Source organism: Oxyura jamaicensis, chromosome Z (assembly GCF_011077185.1).
Source record: "Oxyura jamaicensis isolate SHBP4307 breed ruddy duck chromosome Z, BPBGC_Ojam_1.0, whole genome shotgun sequence".
Taxonomy (NCBI): Eukaryota; Metazoa; Chordata; class Aves; order Anseriformes; family Anatidae; genus Oxyura; species Oxyura jamaicensis.
The window spans coordinates 28,088,431-28,108,520 of NC_048926.1; the positions used below are offsets into that span (position 1 = coordinate 28,088,431).

A 20,090-nucleotide genomic window follows, 5' to 3' on the forward strand; every position below is an offset into this window, starting at 1 on the left:
CCAGTGACTGGGAGATCTGCGATGTAAAATGGATGGAAAAACAAAACAAAACAAAACAAAACAAACAAAAAATTTCTTTAGCAATCCCCGACCCTCCAGTGCATCTCTGATGCTGCGGAGCTGGAAGGGGGGGACGCAGGGCGGCAGGACACGGGATGCTGTGCACCTGCACAAAAATCCCACTGCATCCTATGGCATCCCATGGCATCCCGCTGCCTTTCACTGCATCGCATGGCATCCCACTGCTTTCCACCCCATCCCATCGCATCGCACCGCACCCCACCGCCCCCGCCCCACCAAGTCCCACCCCCGGCCGGTTCGGGGGAGGAGAGTTTAGCCGGGACGCGGAGGGGTCGTTGTGCGGCCGGCGCCGTCGGGGGGCGAGAGCGGGGACCGCCGTCGGTTTTGGGCATCGCGCAGCCGCAGTGCGGGTGGCCGGCGGTACAAAGCGGCCGGCGGAGCGGCGTGCGGGATGCTCGCCCCCGCCGCGGGGCCCCGGCGGGGCGCCGAGACCGCGGGTGAGCGCCGGGAGGGGGGCGAGGGGCGGAGGAGCCCCCCCGGAGGGGAGGGAGCGGGGAGTCGCAGCCGTCGGGTGCCGGTCCAGGTCCCGGTCCCCTGCCTGGTGCTTCCCTCGGGGCGGGCAGCGGTATGCGAACTTTTTTTTTTTTTTTTTTTTATGTCTTTTTGTTTATTTAATTGTTGTATTTATTTTGCCACGGTGCTGCAGGGGAAAGCCGGCGCTGCGGTGGCGGGGCACGGAGCGCTGCCGAGCCGCACGCCCTGCCGGCACCCTGCCCCTCTGCCCCTCCGAGAGCACGCAGCACGCAGGAGGCAGGTTTCTGCCGCTCGTTTCGGGAGCTGGTCGTGTCCCCGTGCGCACGTCTCGGGGCCGAAGCGAGGCGAGAGGAGATGGGGAGGCACCTGTGGAAGGGGGGAGCGAGGCAGGGTGTCGGCGTGGGGAGCGGGTCGCATCCACAGAGGGACCTGTGCTCGTCCGTGCTTCGGTTAAATGGACTGCCGTCGGTACCGTCTGACCTGTGAGCTAGCACTTAGAAGTAGCGATTTTTTCTTTTGGGGCGGTAGAGGTGGGAAGCTTTGGGTTTTAGTGCCCAGTTTATGAACGTGCCTTAACTTGGGCTGCTGTTCATGGATCTCGAAAAGCACTTAAAGACGTCATGGTGTGTCTGAAAACTGTTTTATTCTTTCAGAAACAAAGAACGTGAAAAGGCCCTATAGCTCGATGTACAATTGTGTTTTAAAACTTATTCAGCCATAATTGTAAGCCTCGGTACCGCAAATGACTTTCTTGTGACTTCTTTGGCCCTGGGTTTTACTTAAGACCAAGCTATGTTTAGCTTTCTTGTTCTGATGTTAAGGTCAGTCGTGGTGTGCTTTTTGTAAAATCAAAGCTCCAAAACATTTAATTAACAGCATAACCCTTCTGGCAATTCTGTAGCTTAGCTGACAACCTTGAATCTCGACTAGCCAAGAAAAGTGGCCATGACAATTTGCTGATTGAAAATATCAGATATCTTGCCCTTTTACTTCACTCTTTCTGATGGGGTGGCTGGCTCTGATTAAAGGTTGTTTGTGCATGTTGTGAAGAAAGTAAAATATGAGAGAGGTAGAAGGTGGCTGATGGGTTTAATGAACATTTTAAAAAGGCTGAGTCCTGGAATAGGCACCCAAGGTAGAAAGAAAGCCCTGACATTGAGTGGATTTTCAAGCCCTTGGGATTGCTTCTGGGGTCTTTAGGAGTCCAGTTCCCAAGGGGAGTGGTGCATGTGGGGCACAGCTTCTGGCTGGGACCCACCTAGCCAGTCAGTTGCATCTATGAAGTCTTGTCTCTCCTCCAGCTGGGAACATCTGGCTCGTCTTAGTGACTAGGTAAAATGGGATCAGAACCCCAGAATGCCTCCTCAGCAGAAGGTGTCTTGTGGCATGGGAGCTTGTGTTGTTCCTCCAGCCATTTTGAGTCAGAGGTTGTACCTGTGCTGTGTGGGACCTGGGGGGAATGGCTGTATGAGTTCATAGTGTGAGCATCCCGTGGGGTGTAGGTGCATGTGGGGAAATGTGGCTCTCTCCGACAAGACAGCACCCAGCAGCAGCATGACACCAGGCTGGGCAGAGGCGTAGGTAGCTACACACTAGTGCTTATCTAAATCTGTGATTTAACCCATCATGTGCTTATTGGTGGGATTTGATGTTTCTCTGAACTCTTACATGATGTCACAGCAAAGTTATGTGATGTCACAGTGAGATTTTTCTCTGTCTATTGCCTGAGTCCCAGCCAGAGGAAAACTCGTCAATTGCTGAGAATAGTTATCTGGTGGCAAACATGATACTGCCATTAAATAAATGACTGATGACTGCTCTGGCTAATTTGTTGACAACTTCTGTAGCACTCCAGCCTGTAGAGGAGTCCCCAGTGCCTCAGGTTTTAAACTTGCACAAACCTGCTTTCTTTAGAGATTAGGTCTTACTTTAAAATTGCGCTGGGGAAATTGAGGTCAACACTTGGCCCTCAATTGGAAACTGAAGGTGGAGCTTTTAGGTGCTGCTTGAGCAGGTTTCTAAATGCTACTTCCATGCCATGGGCAGAACTGGCAATGGATGTATTTCTCATACCATGAATGGCTTCTGTATGAGATGAGTTTTTTCAGTCATTCCCCCTTGTATACGTTTGCCTTTTAGGCAGTTTTCTTGGGCTTGTAAGCTTCTGGTACTGCTTGTGGACTTGTTTTCTGCAGTGCCCTGTGCATCTAAATAATAGATGCTGAAAGTGAAATGAAAACTTCTAAATGAAGAGTCTCTTTTGTAAATGATCCAGAGCTGTTGGAAACAGGCAGCTGATCGCGCTTTTAGTTACCAAAGCATTAGTTGTTAATTGAGGACAGTTGCAAATTTTCTTGTGGTGTCAGCACCTATTGTAGTGGTAGGTCACGGAGAAGGAGGTTTTTCCTAGTCATTTAGCTAATGGAATTGGCTAATGGGGCATGGTGGGAGTTTCAGGCATCACTGCTTGTACTGTCTGATCCATCCAAACTTGTCTGTGTGCCTTAGAAAGGGAAGAAATGCAGAACTCCCAAGGTGGCTTGAAAGCTCGTGTGTATGTACATGTACAGGTATGATTTTTTTTCCTAGATTTTTGTGCATTGTGGCAAGATGACAAGTGTTAAGCTAATAACTAGGTTGTGTCATAATGTTGTGGAGTTCACTTGGAATTGCAACACAAAGTGTTGCAACCAACAACTTGCAAAAAGTTTTGATTCTACCTAATTTTCTGACAATACAGTATATGTCATTTGTGAATAACTTTCTAACTTTTCTAACTTTTTTTTAATTAATAAAATTCTTACTGTATTTTTTACTGGATTTACTTAAAACATTTTTTGAGTTTTATTCTGACTTTTTATATACAAATCTTATTTCATTACTTACAACAGATACGTAAGTTTGTCTTGACTAGAGATTCAGATTCAAACTTAATGTGTTTGGTTCTAGTGGGAAATGATTCATCTTAAGTATCTTAAAAGTATCTGTTTTTGCGGTTGAATAATTGGCAGTGCTCTAAAAAGCATTTAGGCATCTCATGGAGAAATCATGGAAACCACTTAGGCTTGTCAACTTTGATACTCCACGGTTATCTCTTGCTATCATTATAGATGCTGCCTATTGAGGTGAAATAATGTGCAAGCTGTCTGCATGTCAGATGGCTGGGGCCCAAAGAGAAGTAACAGTACATCTCAGGAATAGGATAGTTGGTTATTTCTTGCAGTTGTATATTTTGTGAAGGTTGCTCCTAGCAGTGTTGTATTGTGAATTATACTCTAATTTCTATCTCACTTGCTTCCTCCATGTATTTTACTGAGGAAAGCTGTCTGCAATCATGACAGCTATGTTGAGACTAGAAGTTAAATCTGAAGACTAGTTTAAGGTATAATCATATTCTTCTTACAAGATTTCCCCTTGCAACCTCTGCAAGATAGCAGAAAGATGTGTACAGTGATAGTAATTTCTTCACCATTAAACTGTACTTTTCCATTGATGAGGAAAACAGGAAATGACTTTTCAGGTGTTGACTGTGGATACTGAAAATGCTTTCTGAGCTTTGCTAGTAATGCAAGGACTTGTGTCACTCAGATGCTCTTGCAGTCTGTCCTCACTTACAGGCTGTCACAGGCCCTAGGCTCTTACCATGTATGAAGTCCAACAAGTCGTTTGGCTAAAGCATAAGTTAAAGAAGGCACCCTGTTAGACCTAAAATGCTCCCACAGGCTTCCTGTGGCAGCTTATGTCAATTTTTAGTCTCTTTCTGCTCTCAAAAATGTTTCTGATTTCTAATTAGAGCTGTACTGGAGAAGGACACCTGACAATTAAACCTGAGTCATTTGTGTTTCAAATGTCCCTTTAATTCTTCAGATGAGTTAGTATACTGAAGGCAGAGGCGTCAGGCACGAACAGTTGAAACTTAATTGTAGCTAAGCAAATCTTTCAAACGAGTCTGGCCTTTTTGTCAACCAAAATACTGATCTTGAAAATGTTTGCACATGCTTCTTATTGCACGCAGGAGCCAACACTAGACCCTGGTATCTCATCTGACCCTGGTGGGATGGAGGCTGCAACACTTCCCTAAAACAAGGCCTCTTGAGGAAAGTGGTCTGTTGAAGGGTGGTAACTGGTTGAATTACAAAAGAATGGCACTGCTGGGAGCTGGATCTGCTTCAGGGACAGCTGGTGGACATGGGCCACCCAGGGAGGACAGCAAGGACACCTCTGTGGGTCTCGGGCCTGCATTCAGTACACCTCTCAAGTGATAGACCAGATGGCTTGATGGCCTGCCATGGTTTGGCAGCCTTTAAGCCCATGCCTTATGAAACTTTGGCTCTTGCCAGAGAAGTAGAGGGTGCCCTTCCCCATCTGTAAGTGCCCTGAGCTCTGTTGGTGGAGGTTGCCGAGTATCTGTGGTTTTCTTTCTGGCCTGCCTTCTGTGCCTGGAGGGAAGCCTGTGCAGGGTTGTGCAGCTGCAGGACCCTGGCAGGCATGGGTTGTGCTGCTGCTGGGTCTTCTGCTGTCCTGCTCTCTCAGTCCATGGTCCACCATTGGCACAAGCTTGTCTAGTCTGGGTGTCCTCTCCTCAGGCATTTTGAGTGGCTTCTCTCCTTCACCTGGCTCCTTTTAGCAGAGAGGCAGCGGAGGGACCTGGGGCAGTGCTGGTTGCTCAGGAGGGTGGCAGTGAGAAGATAACAGCCAAGATGTTAGTTACCCAGCAAGGCTCCAGCCCCAGTAAGCCTGCTCTGTGCTGAGAAATTTTGTAACAGAGGATTTGAGAAATGCATAGTATTTGCACACTCAAGGCTGGGGAGGATTAATCTGTCCCTTGCCTTATGTCTTGTATCAGTCTGTAATTAGCAGACATTGTATTTTTTTTTTCTTAGCATTAAGTCCCTAGGCCTTTTTTTTTTTTTTTTTTTTTTTTTCCCCTGACGACTTTAGGGTTTCCAAGCGTAGCTATGGATGATACAATTACTTGTACCATCCTTCTCTCAGCCTCACCATGCTGATAGCCTTCATGGATGCTTTGCAGTGATTTCTGTGGCATGGATCTGTATGCATGCATGTACATGAGACCAAGAGTGGGAGCAGTCAAGATGTCTTTTTATTCTTTTGTTATTTTGGCCTCCTAATTGCATAGCTTAATCATACCTCATCCTTGCGATAAGGAGAACCTCTGATTTACCTTTTACGTACTTTTATTTTATGTAATTCCTTAGCTGCTTCCAGATAGTGCTTTCTCAATCTGTTAAAAGCAAAAGCAGTTTCTTTTCTGAGACTTTTTCATTATTTTGACACATTTCTGATCCCTTTCCAGATCTCCAGTGTAATTATTAAGGGGGAGGGTACTGCCCAGGTTGACCCAGGTGGTTTCGCACCATGAACTTCAGACATGGCATTGGAACTGCTGCGGTGTCTTTTGCCATCCCTATGAATCCTTGCACCTCCTTGCTCTTTCCTGCAGGGCTTCAGCCCGCTTCAAACCTGTGCCCCACTGAGATGAGCGAGGTCCCCTCCTGTCCTCCTGCTGCCAGCTTCTTTGTGAAGGCACTAGTATTTATGGGCTGTGGGATGCAACTGATTGGGAGGACCAAATGTGTCTGGAAACAAACCTGTTAGACCAAGATCAGGGGGTGGGCAGCATCCCAGCACCAGCACAGAGATGTGCCATGACTTTATGTCCATTAATTCCTGACACTGGGATTCCCCCATGAGCCTGTGGAAGCCAATGTGGCTGGTTCTAAAGTCTGTCCCATTGACAGACGTCTTTGAAAGGAGCGTTCCACTCGGCACGTGGGATTTGGAAAACACCTTTGCCTCGTGTTTCGTATTCATGCAGGGATGGAAGAGTTTAGTTTAAAATAGTGATTTCCTGAGTTATTCTGACCTTTTTAAAAAAAAAAATGTAATTGGTTTTGATATATAACAGCTGGGAGTCTCCCCTGGAGTGAGACATGTCAGAGGTTGAATGTGTTTGTTTAGGTGCATAAATATGTCTGTGTATGTTAGGACTTCTGTCACAGTGTTTTCATTCACTTCATGAGCTGCTAAATGAGAAAAGGAGGGGTCTCATTCCAGAGCTGCTTTGGAACAGCTGTGTCAAAAAACCCAAAGGACTGCAGACAATAGTAAACTTTCTGCAAATGTTGCTCTTTTCATCCCTGTCTCAGCATATGGTAATGCAGAGGATCTCTAAGGGTTACTCCCAGCTAATCCGGTTTGGACAGAGAAAGAAAGATACATCAGAGTGTTTTGCAGCTCTTCAGTACTGTGCCAGAGAACTTGCCAAGAAGTGCAGTGACTGGAAAGAAAAGGAAACAAAAATCTTTGTATTAAGACTAGAGCCTTTCTTTCTCTTGTTTTTGGCTTTTAAGTGTTTTAAAATTAGGATATAAAAAGTAACAAAGGACAGTCAAGATGTTGATTATCAGACAAAGGTAAGGGGACATGACCCATGCATAATTACTAATGAAAAAATATTGTGAAATTTGTGTCTCTGATTTCCAGGCTTCCGACAGAAAAGTCGGAACAAAAGAGTTGATAGGTCTTTTCTGTTTTGCAGTTTGGCAAAGGCAATTTAAGCCCCTGGGGCTTTTTTTTTTTTTTTTTTTTTTTTTGTCTCACCAGTGCTTTGTTAGAAACCCAGATGCTAGTAGACAGGTTATACTCTATTTCAACTCCTTCTTTTCAGCGTCTCCTTGTGATTTCAGTGGTTGATATACTAAGGCACAGTCTGTTTCCCACGGCAAGCCTGGCTTTTGGAGGGCCTCGCTGGAGCAAAGCCTTGCTTTCTTCGAAGTGGATGTGCCTTTAGTTGACACAGCAAAATATCTGCTGAGGGAAGATTTTAGCTGAAACTTTCATCAGAGTAGGAACTGATGCTGGGGTTGATCCAGCTGTTTTTTTTTTGTTGTTTGTTTGTTTGTTTGTTTTTTGAACGGAGTGCCTTACTGTATAATGATACATCTATTTGAATCTGACTTATAATGCCAATTCCCACAGGTAGACCAAGCTGTATCTAGTATTCTGTCATAGATAACTTTGATATGCATTGTTTACATTTTAGATCACCAAACAAAGGTCAAAATCAGGCAGTTCATTCACTGATTTGTCATGTAGCTGAGAGTGGGTGCATATCCCTTCAGGCTCCATTAGCATGAGTTAACTTTGTAATTGGGTTTCTGGGGCAAACAGGGACAGGAAGCGGAAGTAATTTAGCAGGCTAGGCTCAGCTTTTGTGTTCATTGCAGTGTAAGTGCACAAGAGACCAGAAGTAAAAGATGATCGCGGTATGGCTGGAGAAATCCTAGCAAAGTGGAGGACATTGTCCAAAACTGCATATGGACACTATGGAAAACCATACAAGTACACCAAGGTGGGACTTCATGGCTATACTAAAGTAGTTTCCATAGCTCCTGTATTACACCTCCTAACTTGCTCTGTGTTCTCCAGCTTTCTGATAATCTGTCACTGTCACCTTTTCTTGCAGAGACTGGCAACCAAAAACTGGCTTGCTGCGTGAAGATCAGTTGTCAAAATGAAGATGTTAATAGAAAATCTATGTTTTAAACTTAAAAATTCTCTTCACAATCTCCAATTTTCCACAAACAAAACAAATTCCAGGGAGAAAGTTTCCATGTTAACTGTCACTTCTCATAGTTTCAGTCCTTGAACAGTTTTGCTGAAGAGCAAATTTTCTCTTTAAAAAAAGGAAAGTTGACTCTGGAAAATGTTAGAGTTCTTGAGCAGGCAAATTTGCATTTGGTTTCTAATTCAAAGACACCTGAAAAGAGCCAGAAGATTTAGTGTGGATTTATGAATGGGATTAGAATTAAGCTGCTTCATAGCATTTAAAAAAAAAAAAAAAATCTCAATAAACAATTTGCTTTTAAAACAACAGTGTTTATCCCTGACTAGCCTTAAGATTTTACAGAAAGCAACACAAGAAGAGATTTTCTTTAAAGTTCCATTCCCTCCTGACATGGTATTAAAATAATTCTTAAACTTTTAAATTGTTTTTCGTTTGTTTGTTTGTTTTTATGGTAAGCTTTTGAAGAGTTTTTTTCTTAGATGAATTGAAGTATTCTGGATTGGAAACCTGGACTGAATTTTTTCTTCACACACGTACTTTACCGGCAGTCTGCTTGGATTCTCTTCTGTGCGTGGCCTATTGGTAGCCAGGTCAGAGTCACTTGCAAGAAGACCCTGGGAATGAATCTCTGAAATCAGGACGTGCTGAAAATGGTGTTGGTGTGATTAGCTGCAGTTTCAGTTCGTCTCCTCAGCTTCACTTTGCTGGGCTGACAAAGTTCATGCATTTTTCTTAACTCTGTTCTTCCGTGTTTTTTTCGTGATTTTTTTTCAAGCGAACAAGGGCTGAGCAGCGGGTAGTATAAGCTTTCTTGCTCTCTTCCTGATCCCATCAGTGATTTATCACTCGCCCTTTATCTCTCTTGTGTGTTTGTTCTTGCAGTTTCTCACCCCATCCCCGCTGCTGCTTGTGACCACTGTCATGTTTCTAAGCAATGTGTGAGATCACTCACATCCACAAAAATACTAGTGGCTACCAGGAACCTTCTCAGCTCGGGAAGTTTAAGGAAAACAAGCCCTTCTTTGTGCCCGTGCACACATCATGACTGTCACGAGTTGCACGGTAGGCGTGCTAAAGAGATGCTGCTGGCCGGCTGTGGCATCAGCCCCGCGGGGAGCTCTTGCAGCAGCAGCATTCCTGCACCAGCCCCTGTCTCTGCTGGACCTTGGGACCAGGAAAGTGTGGTAGAAACAGCCTGGTGTTCTTCATGAACCTTTAAAACAGCGTTCCTCATGCCATAAGGAATTGTTATTTTTGGCTGGAGAAAAGCTGGGAGAGCGTCAGGTCTGTTCCATGTCCGGCAATTCCTTCTGTTAGCCTGGGGGAGAAAAAGCAGAAGGGTTGTGCTTGTAGGGCTGAATATCAAATCACTGGCTGAGGAAGTGTTAAGTGCATGTGTTTATTGCTCCTGATGCTGGTATGTTTTTGATGTCAGCAACTTGCCAAATACCAGGGGATGGACCTGCAGTTTGTTTCAGCTGGTGTAGGTATTAGCGACAAAAGATCTTGCTGCAAAGCTGCATGTAAAGTTCTGCATCCACAAGCACAGGCTGGAATGAGAAGGGACCCATCTGCTGTGACCTAAAGAGTCCTGCAAGCAACCAGAGCCACCCCTGGGTCTTGTACCTGCTCTCGCCCCCCTCTACCAGGCAGCGAAGGCCCCCCGGCCCCCCGTCTGCATTGCTCACATTCCCGCGATGCCTGTGCCTGTGCGTGCACGCGTGGGGTCGGCAGGGCTGGTCCTTCAGCTCGGCCGGGAAACCACAGGAGTCTGCCTGCTCCTGTCCTCCCTCAGTATCCATCAGAGCCCCCCTGCCCACATTGCTCGCATTCCTGAGTTGTTTCAGTCGGGCAGGCGCTCTGCTTTGGAGACTTACTGCTGCGTGAAGGAGTCGCAGCAGCTTGCTTGTAGCTACACCTTTGTGGAAGGGCAGTGATTTACAGCCCTCTTCCCCCGGTTTCAGGAACAGCTTGGTGCTTTGGTGCTGGTTCCGGGTGGCTCCAGGCCTTTGTGGTGACAGCAGGTCAGTGATGTGACAGAGGCACGTGAGTGTGTGATCAAGGGGCTAGAAATTTGGCTGTGAAGGGTCTGAAGGAGAGTGGTGCCGTTGTGGAGGAGGTGCGGTGCTCCTGAATTGGCTCCTGGAGTCTCCGTGGCTGTTGTGTAGGGAGGAAGTTTCACTGCAATTTCAATTAAAAGGCCTTTTCTCCCCTTCTTCCTCCAAGCAACTTGATTTGCATCACAAAAGTTGGCCAGGGTTGTCTCCTCTGTAAGCTGCAGAAAATAAGATCTCTTCAACTGCTTGAGTAGAAATGGTCTGATTTATGGGTTTCTTTATGCTCTCTGGTGCCTTGGAGAGCAATTGTTAATTGAGCTGGTCAATCCTGTATTATGCAATGTCAAGTTACAGCCATGCTGGTACCAGTGCTGGCTGGTCGGTGTGACTGGTGCCCTGCAGAGAAATTCAACAGGTATGTAAGATGTCTTTCCCTGTACATCCAGTCTTCAGAAACAATGGGCTGGTGTTACCCTATCTAACCAAAACTCTGCCGGAGATTCTTTGGGAAAAACATAACTAGCAATTAAATAGCTAGGAGAATGGCACTTACTATTTTCTCTCATCCAACAGCAGTTTTTTGTGTACATTAAACTTAGTCAAACCGACTTCAGCTGAGCTGAGGGCTAGAGCATTTAGCCATGTTGATTTCAACCCTGAAGTTGCTGAGACACAGATTTGCTTTGATATTCCTGCCTTAAGTTTCTGTGAAGAGCTGCATGAGCATGGAAATTCCTTGAAAATGTGAGTCGTCTATCTGTACTGTAGGTCAGAAGCAAGTACTTTGTTTTCTCCTTTGTGTCAATCTTTCTGTGTCTGCCTGTAGTAGTACAGACATAGTCAGAAGGGGACAGGACAAGTAATAGTATCGCCTCAGTTGTGTTTCTATACTATTCTGCAAAACTGTAGTATAAATGTTTCTGCTCCAAACAGGAAGGCTAAACATGGGAAAAGTGTTAAGGTTATCAGAGGAACATTTTCTTTCCTATGTAAAATCTTCATTTGGACTTTGCTTGAATACTTCAGCTAGGCTGACTTTGTCCTGTCCAAATCCAGAGTAGTTTTCTTTGCCAAAAATTGAGGTAAGACCCAGATAAAACCTAACATGTGATGAGTATCTAATTCCTTTAAGAACTGTGTTCTCTTGCAATGAGTTACTCACATAAAAGCAATTGCTAAACCATGTCTAGACTGCAGAGTCCAGGATTCGACTCAATCTAATTAAAGCCACAGTGGCTTGCAGGTGAGGATTTAACTGCAGTAGATCATTGTAGCTTCTGCTACAAAGAGGCTGGTCTTATCTGAGATGGGTTTTGACTTGCATACAGAGGTAAATTAAAGTCAGATAGACAAAATGGTGCTTTCCCCCACTTGTCTAGCCTGCCACACAGTGAGAGGTATCTGCCTGCAGCAGGATGAATGAACAGCTCGCACAGATGTAGTCTCCAGCACAGCGTCCTAAGAAAAGCTAAAATCAATTTCCTGCTAGTTTTGGTGAATTAGGAGGGTAGTTCTGGAGGATTAGCAGGATGCTTCTGACTGCATCATGTGAATATAAGGCAGCTGAAACTATCCCTGCTAGATGTACCAGTTCTGACACTGAGGTTAAACTTGCTCAAGGGGCAGCTCTGTCCGGGCCATGCCAGCTGACCGCCTTCCTGATTAAGCTGGACTTCTCCGTCCCATCTGTGCCGATTGCCTCATCCTGACCACTTAAGCCACTACCAGCTGAGTATTGATTGAGGGGGATTAGGGGAGGCCTGGATGCCCAGTGCATCTGGTTTCTCCTAGCTGCCCACAAGCTGCTGGTGTGGAAGCCGTGGCACCGCCTGCAGGTCCCTCATGGGAGCTGCTCGGGATAGCTTTGTTCAGGGTGAAGAGGCACAATGCAACTCCTGGCTTCTGGTACTTTTACCTCGTGGCCTTGAATGTTTGCCCAGACGTGTCTGTGAAACATCTCTGCAGTTCTCATGCTTTTGCTATTCCCTTGCCTCAGCTCTCCTGACTCCTTTTTCCTGTAACTTTTCTATCTAGCACATGCTTTGTTCACTCCCCATCGACTTGTGCCTGCTCCTCTCTTTCATCCTGCCCCTGAATGCTCACTCTGTTTATTCAGAGGTTCTAAGAGAATACAGGAGAAGGGGGTAGCAAGAAAAAAAAAAGTCTTCCTCCCTCCCCCCCAGTATATATATAAAGAAGTGAAAGCGCCAGCCCTGATAACTTCAGGCTGCTCTGTTGCATCTGGCAAGTAAGACTTTGTCTTGAGAAACTGTTCCTTTGCATTTTCAGTCTGTCATCAAATTTCTGTTAGTCCTGAACTTTGTCTTGGGGAATATTGCAGAAGTGATGAGTCAGCTGTGCAATTACTTTTCCCTTCATTACAAGGGGGGGTGGGGGTTGTAAAGACAGAATGCAGGTGCCTCTCATAACATAGCAGCACTGGGCGATAACTGCAGCTTTTCAGGCTGATGCAGTCCTGTGAGCTGTTATAGTCTGGTTACGGAAAAAGAGGTGCTAGGCTGCCTTGGCTATTCTTGGTGCTCAGAGTTGGAAAGAAAAATTATCTGTAACTAATGAACGATGCACATAGTACTTCCTGTCAAGTTGCAGAGAGGAAACTTTTCTCAGCAAGGCATGTTGGCCTGAATTTTGTCATGTTGTTGTGTGCATTTCTTGCATTTCCATTGTCATCTTGGAAACAGTATAAAATCAAATTGGGAGGGGGAGAAGAAGGGGAAAAAGCACATTTCCCAGGGGTCACAGCATGCAAATGGTTTGAGACGTTACAGGTGCTGCTGCTAGTACTCCAGTCTCAGATGTTTGTAACTGGGCAGTGTGGGCTGTGGTCTGTCCCCACTGTGTGTTCTGTGCATGCCAGAGGCTCTGACCAGCTGCCTGTGCAGCAGTCTGGTATTTTCTTAGCTGTGAATGCTGACTTAGACACAGCTTTTGACCTGACCTTTTGATTTCCTTTCATTAAACACGTTAATTGAGTGCTGATTGTTACAGGGCTGCTAACATTCTGGGAGAAGTATGGCCATGACTGACCTGTGCTTTACATTCCTGTATGAATTATGTTTTGTTATTGTATTGGGGGGGGGAGGGGGGTGGAAGCTGTTGTGCTCCATGGCTGCCCTGTGATTCACTTCGGATGGCCCAGTTGGGACTGAAGTCAGGTGAGGTGAGTGATGATAATGGTACTGTCAGCACTGATGTTGAAGCTGAAGATGGACCTGCAGGTAAAGAAGGCTCCTAGTTATTGTGAAAAAGGGATAATATTCATCTTGTTAGACCAAGATCCCAAGCTTCTCTCTGATTTAGGAAGTCTCTACTAGCTTCATCCATTATCTTGACTGCTTCTTGAAAACTTGATTTTAAATCACAGTTTAATTTCCTTCTGGAGGAAGGACGACCCTTCTTACTGCTGCCTTTCTGGCTATCTCAGGTGGCCGAAATTGCATCGTAAGCTGGATGTCTTGTGCAGATGAGTTTCTCCTCTGTGTTGCTCTGGCATTTGCCAGTCCTGTTCATGATGGAAGTTGCAGGCATTGTGATACTTTAACTCCTGACCTAACACCACATGAGCATTTCCTCTGCTCTTGTCCAATTTGCTCGCTGCCCTGTTTGGCCAGCAGCTGTGGAGCTGGGTTGGTTTTGGCTCTGGGTTACACACAGTGCTGGCACGTTGCTGCTGTTCCCTTGTGGTTGCCGGTGTGCTGGCACGAGTGTCAGGTTGAGCAGGAGGCTGCAAAGGTGAAATGCTGGTGCAAGAGCGTGGGCAGGGCTGGGTGGTGTAGTCTTGGAGCAGTGATGCACGGGAGGGGGGAAGGAGAGCAGGCTGAGCATTTGCATCACAACAGAGACTTGCAGGGTAATGTCAGTTCTGGAACTACCCTTAGTTCAAAGCACTGACCATGGGTTTTATTAAGTTTATCCCTTTGTGCTGTGAAGCTTGAAGACATTGGTGCAGCCAGACCTTGGCAGGTCGAGTTGCACATCTGAGAGCTGCTTGGCAACCAAAACTCGTTTTAAGAAGTGTTAGAGTAACAAGTCTGGCACGAGGAGGAGTTTCGGGAGTTCAGCTTTATGCTGTCTGTAGGAAAAGTTAATAAATGTCAGGGGTATCTCACAGGTTCTTTTTTTCTGTCACTCTTTGTTTTGTGTGCTGTGGTTAGTTCCACTTGAGACTGTAGAATCGGTTTCTCAAAGGCTGGTGATAAAATACATCAGTAAAATGAGGATGAAGGCTGGAAAAAACTACTTAGTTTTGTGGACTGTTCCTTTCAACACCTTGAATTAATAGTGTTTTTTTTTTAATTAAGAATTCATCATACCAGAACTATGTAGCAAGTCATATTTCTAATCTGCTTCCCCTCAAGCTGCATTTCTTTGTAATTGCCAGGTGCTATATATGCTAGTAGAAACAGAGGAAAATATGAATATATCTGTTCTAGGGGAATATCTGAGGGAGGATGTTGAAAGCAGGCTGCTAGTATCAGTTTTTTCTTTCATTTTTTTTTTGGTTGTGGGTTACCGTGTGAATGCTTCATTTTAAACAGGATAAAAGGAGAGGGCTATTAAACCATAGCTCTGCCTTCACTTTTCCCATCTGGTGTCTCAGATCTTTGTTAAGCTCACTTGTCTCTCTCTCAGCTCAGGCCCAAAGGTCAAAAAGGGGTCACTGCATTTGGAGCTCTGACAGTGCCTAAGCATCCTCTGGAGAGAGAAACAAAGAAAAGCCATCTCCCCTTCATCCCCTCTCCTGCCCCTGGTTGTAACACATCCAGTTCTTGCTATACCTTGGTGGTGTCAGAGTGTCCTGCAGCAGCTGTTCACGTGTTTTGGTGGGCTCCCATTCCGCCAGCTCCCACCAGAAGTTTCAACTAAAGGAGAAACAAGCTGTGAATGCAGACATGCAGACTACCATTTGCTCCTCTACCACCACCTAAATCTTCCCCCTCTGGCTGCGTGGCTTCAGTGCCAGCTCGCAGCACAACTGTGACAGCTGGTTGGTGTCAAGTCCTTTGTGTTGTTTCAGCTTGTGTCAGGAAATGATTTGTCAGAGGATCAAAGCACTGATGGCTGAAATAACTTTTTTATTTATTTATTTTTTTATTTTTTGGCCAAACCACATGTTTGACGCAGATGTAAATATTGTCTGATAATGTTTATATACTTACAGGAGTTATCAGTTGCCTGACACAGTGATTTCTGGCTTTTGTGCAAATCAGTGGGGCTGGCACGACTGATCACAGCGAACTGCTAGAGCTTGCATTTGGAAATAAGTCCGGCTGTGCATGTGAAGAGGAGAAGGTCTCTTAGCTGGTCATCTCTTACAACTCTTAGACCAGCGAACAACAGGCTCCCAGCCAGTGGCAGGCAGGTGCAGCGTGCCTTTGCCTGGCACTGCCCTGGCCCCTGGGGGCTCAGTGACTCACAGCTTTGTCTCTCAAAGCTTAAACACTTGGGATAGGATCAAGACCCAAAATCCTGCTGTATGGTGTGCAGAGCCTCCAGGGATGTGAAAGGCTGGTGCTGCAGGACTGTGCAGCTGCAAGCAGGTGGGGTCTGTGCTCTGGAAGGGAGGAAAAAGATTGCTGGTACCTGGTGAACTCTGGGCTGTTGAGTTAGTTTTTGTCTGATATACCTGAGGGCAGGCACAAGAAACAGGTGGTGTCAGGATGCCTGAGTGATATGAGTAAGGAGTTGTGTAGAGACACACAGAAGACCTGAAGTGAGCTGTTAATCAGTAACATCCCACAGTGAGTCATCCCGCTACAGCCTGTGATGCCAAGCAGTGATGTACACAGTATAAAAGGAAGGAATGTGTACAAGTGTGTTTATCTTAAGTAGGGAAGGACTCACCCTCAATTTACACCAAAAAAAGAAATGTTTGTGGCATTGTTTTGCTCCTGAGAATGAAAAACAGAGTTTAGTAGGAAAGAAGAGACTTTTCCTTTACACATTCTGCTCCATCTCATGCTTCAGATCTGATAGCACTGGAGTGAAATGCTCAGTAATCATGTTGTCTGCTTACCCAGACAAGCTGCTGGCCACCAGTGCTCCTGGTCCAGCCTGTCTGCGTCTTCAGGTTCCTCTGTCCATCTTCCAGGCTGCCTGCATGAAGAAGGGCTTGAAGCCAGTCAGTCTCCTCAAAGAGGAGCTTGTCCATGGGAACCGATTAACCAGCAACAGGGTATCATCAGCGGAGGATTTCTGCTTTAAAATCCTTTTATGTGTATGTATATTATATATGTCCATCTCGTTTGCCCAGAGCAAAATCTGGTGTGTTTAAGTGTCTGGTCCTGACTCTCTGACCCTTCTATTCTTCTGCTCTTGGCTCTGAATTGCACACCTGAGACTGAACTGCATGTGTCTTAAGATTCAAACCAAGTAAAACATTCTTTCTTCTCTGATTTCAGGGAAGCTTCTGTTCTGTGGTAAGGCAAGAAATTGTAGCCCTTTTCTCAAGGGAAAAATGAGACTGCTGGGCAGGAGGGAAGAAAAGCAGTTTCAGGGTGAGGACAAAAGGATGGGAAAGCTGATGGGAGGAAACACATTTGGCTAGGTGCACATCTGCCATGCGTTCAACGTGTGCTGTGTGCCCAGGGGTGACACAGTATATATGACATAGCCAAATCCTTAATACTGCTGTTTCTTCCACTGTCCTGTGCCAGCTTTGACCCATACAGTGTAAAGAGAGGGTCTTGGTGTTCCCACTTTGCCTTGGGTAAGAGCAGGTTGTGCAGGGAAATAAAACTGGGAGTGTTTAAACATAACCAGCAAAGGGTGATGGGGCTAGAGCTCCTCTGGGCGTTGCAGTAGTCTGTATCTTGGCCTCCCTCATCCAAAACCACAACATAAATTCAAACAGCTGCATGCTTCATTGCATCTTAGCTGAAAGGAGGGACATCACAGACACAGGTAGGGTGCGAAGGGTGAAAGTTGTTTGGATCTTAGAGTGTTTGTGCTTGCAGGTTGGCTTGTTCCCTGAAGTTTTAATGACTGCGGTGTCTGCTTGGCGGTCCAGAAAGATGCAGCTGATCTGCAGGTGCTTCAGACGATGCTTTGACTTATGGCTTTATCTGCCTGTTGACAGCCAGGAGTCCAGCCCCAGCTGTCAGGGCTTCTCGGTTGGGATTGTGATAGTGCTAACAGAGCAGCCATGCTAGGCAAACAAATTACTGCTGGTTGCAGAAAGCTTGAGAGAGCTGAAATCTCTTTGCAGGGCCTCTTAGTGTTCTCCCATTATTTCTTCTGACTCATCTCTCATCTTACAACCAGTTTCAAAGAGCTTTTTATAGCCTTTTATCCAGGTTAACTGAGCACCTAAAGATAACAGAGCTGTGCCTACCTCACTTTCAAGTGCTTCAGCTGCCTGTCTTGCGCTGGCTTGTCACCATGAAATGGCATGTGGGCTGTGCCCTGACAGCAGGGCATTTCTCTTGAAATTTACTGAGATGGTTTATTTTGGGGGAAGTGTCTTCATCGAAGAGAGAACATAAGGACTCTTCCTCATGCAAAATTATCCCTTTGAAAGTATCTGTGCCTGTGGCATGCTGACCCCTCGTCGAAATGACTGGGGACACAAGTCAGTGCTCTGAACGTTAACCTGTCCCAAAATTACGTAGCCAAGAGTGATGCCGCTTCTCTCATATTTTTTCCCTGTCTATGGGGGGAAAAGTTGATCTTTGATCGTGTCTCTTCTTATGCCATTTTTCAGAACGAATCAAGCCTCTTTCTTTGAATGCTATCAAGTGTTTGTTCTTAGATTGGCAGGGACTTTGTCGCTGGAAGCTTTGCAATGCTTGGGTGAGGAGGAATTAATTAGCAGCCTCCTTGCTAGCTGCTGGTGTCCTCTTTCACTCTTCTCAAGTTGCAAAGGGTAAGAATGAGGAGAAAAAAACTCATCTGATAATCTCTTTTCATGGCTTGATGTTTGCCACCCTGGGGCTATTTATACCAAGCATGCTGAGTGGGATTGAGTTTAAATTTTCACCTGCTGTTCTCACGGAGCCTGGGGCCTCTGCAGAGCTTGGCGATAGATTGCAGCCACCTCCCCACCTCACTGCCTTCTCCCCGAGCAGGTCACTGAGCTGGTGGAGGATGGCACAACCACCTCCGGCATCAAAGGCAACAGAGCATCGTTGCTGCCAGGCTTCAATTTTGCTTGTGCACATGAGCGTTTTCCAAGGGTTTTCTGTGATGTGGCTGAAGATTTAAAAACAAACAAACAACAAAAAAAAAACCACCTTCCTCAAGCCCTCCCTCTCTCTGCCTCGCACTTCACTGTTGGAGCAAGAAATCGCCTCTCAGCTTAATTTTGTTAATTAACCATTGCTCTAAGAAAGCAGTTATTTGTTCCTTGTTACAGTTTTGATAGTTTGTAAACTTTTTTTTTTTTTTCCCAGCTGAATATCAAAATGGAATTTCTGCAACTACTTTTTAGAAGAACAACTTTTCCTTAATGGGTGTGTAGAATGTGTTTTGTGGCAGTCTTAGAGGGTGTATGTGAAAGTCCCCCCAAGAAACTTGTTGGTCCTATTGTTAGAGAAGGCTTATGTTGATAGTTCAGATATCTTGGCATTGTAGCAAAACACATACAAGCTGCACCTCTTGACCCCTGAGGTTTCTGTGGAAGGTCACAATGGAGAGGCTTGAATTCCTGTGTTAATCACATTGCAGCAGACTATCCATGCTGGTTTTCCCAAAAGATTAACAGAAAGATACCGTGTTGCTTTGAAACACGATCTTGGAGCACCTAGCTCTTGAGTACAGTTTATTTCATGTTTAGCATATGCATTGATTTTGTGTATTGTTAAACTACATACATGTTACTCGCAGGAGTGAAATGTGAATGGCAATTTACCGTGCTGGTTGTTTGCTGCTGCCCCATGTGTCACTTAGTGCTCTCCCGTGGAGTAGCAGTGAAGAGAAGGATGATGTTTCCCTGGTTTTGTGAAGGGTATGTTCTGATTGCTGTTGTTGGTGCTTTAGGACTTGGGGAAATCATTCCCGGGAGGACTGAGCCTTACCCCCCCCTTATAGCTTATCTCAGGCAGTGAGCAGCTCTTTGGCTCTAGTCCAGATATGCCGTGACATGCAGTATCAAAGCATCTGCTGCATTTTGAGCAGCTTGTTCACTAATTATGGGCTCTGGCATGGACAACACAGCTGGGAGCCTTTGTAGATGTGCTTGTTTCATGCAGGATCTGTGGTTTTCAGTGCTCCAGGCCTGTGAAGGTGTCAGTGTACACCAGGATGGCTTGAACACTGTCTTCGTTCTGCGTGCTCAGAGCACTTCCAGGCAGGACTGTACCTCCAGGGAGAAGATGAACATAGTGATTCTCACTGTCGCTTCCCCCCAGAGCAGTCTGGTCTCCAACACTTCTGGAAACAGTCTCTTATCAGTAATGATGCAAAGCTCTTTCTTCCTCTCAGAAGTTAAGCACTGATAAGGAAGACTGGAAAAGTTTACTTATACATATACCTGAATTCCCCCTCCCTCCCTTTTCCCCCAAACCCTGGTTTATGTATAGACAGGCTATAGATTACAACAAATTTTTTTTTTTTTTTTTTTTTTTTTATTAATTTTATGGAAGCCATCTATAGTCTTTTTTTTAAAAAAAAAAAAATGTTCTGTTGTTCTGTTGGGGATCAGTTTATGAAGCAGTGTCATGAAGACACTTACTGCAGGGCTGAGGGGGAGGTGTTCACATTTTTAGTGGGCACTCCAGATGTTGATGTAATGTGCCTAAGCTTGCAGTGGAATACAAAATATTTTGTAAGGCCCCGAGGTCTGCCCATGGATACACTATTTGTCTAGGCCTTCTTAATAAAGCAAGAGAAGGAGCTTAACCAACAAGCCCAAATTAGCTCTGTGCTCA

At 45.5% G+C, this 20,090-nt stretch overlaps 1 protein-coding gene across 2 annotated transcripts in view; it reads left to right on the forward strand.

Annotated features, from left to right (window-relative positions):
- Positions 1 to 376: 376 nt before the first annotated feature.
- KANK1 (KN motif and ankyrin repeat domains 1) overlaps positions 377 to 20,090 on the forward strand; it is a 127,194-nt gene continuing 107,480 nt past the window's right edge. The window contains exon 1 of one of the 2 annotated variants that reach the window (XM_035309084.1): positions 377 to 518. The gene's annotated coding sequence lies outside the window, so the exon portion shown is untranslated. Of the gene's footprint in view, positions 519 to 7,912; positions 7,931 to 20,090 lie in introns of those variants that run through there. The other variant, XM_035309085.1, reaches the window with a different exon arrangement.